At 41.2% G+C, this 1,766-nt stretch overlaps 1 protein-coding gene across 5 annotated transcripts in view; it reads left to right on the top strand.

The window, feature by feature from the left end:
* PRR5L (proline rich 5 like) overlaps positions 1-1,766 on the top strand; it is a 110,210-nt gene that overhangs the window by 33,285 nt on the left and 75,159 nt on the right. The window lies entirely within an intron of this gene.

A 1,766-nucleotide genomic window follows, 5' to 3' on the forward strand; every position in this document is an offset into this window, starting at 1 on the left:
TATATATATATTATATATATAATATATATGTTGCACAGTGCCCAACCCACCATCAGCTATCAGTATTGCATAAATTTGTAAAGGAATACTCTTTCAGATTCACTCATATGATATTTACTGGGTGCACATGATGTGCCAGGCACTGCTCTAGAATTTTGGGCAGTATCAGGGAACAGAACAAATCCAAGTTCTTCTAGAGCTGAGGTAGCCTGAAAGTAAGAGGTGGCGGGAGAGAGACAACAAATTAAAAATAAATAAATAAATTATATAATATGTTACAAGTGATAGAGGAATGGAAAAAAAAAAAAAGAAACGGTAGAGGGGCAGCTGGCTAGCTCAGGTGGTTAGAGCGCAGGCTCGTAACACCAAAGTTGCCAGTTTGATTCCCACCTGGACTGCACCCTCCACAACTAGATTGAAGACAACTACCTGACTTGGAGCTGATGGGCCCTGGAAAAACACACTGTTCCCCAATAAAATTTCTTTAAAAAGAAAGAAAGAAAAGGTAGAGTTGAATGAGGGGAGGGGAGAATAAATTACAATTTAAAAAAGACCCAATACAGTGAGCATCATTGAACAGGCTTCACAGAGATGAAGGAGTTAACAGCATAAACTGTTCCCAAATTGGTCTTCCTTCAGCCCCATAGAAATAGCTCCTTTCTCACCTCCCAGACCTGCGGAATGATAATAGTCATAATAACCGCTTGATAATATCTGTTGAATCCTAGCACAGGTTCTAAGTACTTTCTCTGTACAAATTCATGAAATCCTCATAGCCACCCAAAGAGAGCGCTAAATTTATTCCCATTTTCATAGCAAAGTTAAGGAACTGGGCTCATAATCTGCAGCTGGAAGGGGAGGAGATGGTACACAAACCTTGACCTTCCGGCTCCAGGCCTCGGCTCTTAAGCCCTCAGCACAGTCCCTTCCCAGATGACTGCCCGCTCACGCTTTTCTTTCCCAGACACGTGCCTGGGGCCCAGTTCCTTTCATTGTATATGATTCCTAGGATGAGATTTAAAGTCTCTTTTTCCTGGGGTTTGTACTAGGACTACTCTAGCTTTTAGCTAATGTCACTGCATAAGTGGGGCACTCAGAGCTTCCTCAATGCTTCCCACCCAAGCACACCCTGACCAGCAACCCTTACATAGGTTTTGTAAGGTCACAGTGATCAAAATAAACACTAATTTTTTCTCAGTTTTGATATAAAAAGTCACATACATCTTTTCTTCAGCAAATGTCACTGTGGTTTCAAAGACTAAGTGTGATGTGTGAGGGGGGTAGCATTTTAAAAGTATTTCCTGCTCAACCATAGGGTGAAATTATGCAAGCCAGTGAGTCCAGAAAACAGCTACATCAAATTCTTAACACCTGCAAAAAAAAAAAAAGTTTGAAAATAATTTTACGTTGTTTTTAATTTGGGGATTGGTTGGCTTTTTGTTGTTTCAAATTGTGAAGGACCTTCCAATTCATTAAACCTTCATTTCAAAAGAGAGAATTTGGGAACTTTAAAAGAGTTTTGCAAATCTAAGGGAGACACTTCACTAGAATTATATTTTCACGAATGCACGTAAAACTTTTCCTGGACTGGGCCTGGGGACAGTTCCTTAAAACAACAAAAGTCCCGGGCACTAGTTTTCTAGGAAGCCTTATAATCACCCCCTTGGCTTCTTGGTAGTTTCCCATCCTTGGGGGGAGGGCAGAGGGAGATCCCGTGTGTGTGTGTGTGTGTGTGTGTGTGTGTGTGTGTGTGTGTGTGTGTGTGT

This window comes from Hipposideros armiger, unplaced genomic scaffold (assembly GCF_001890085.2).
Source record: "Hipposideros armiger isolate ML-2016 unplaced genomic scaffold, ASM189008v1 scaffold_44, whole genome shotgun sequence".
Taxonomy (NCBI): Eukaryota; Metazoa; Chordata; class Mammalia; order Chiroptera; family Hipposideridae; genus Hipposideros; species Hipposideros armiger.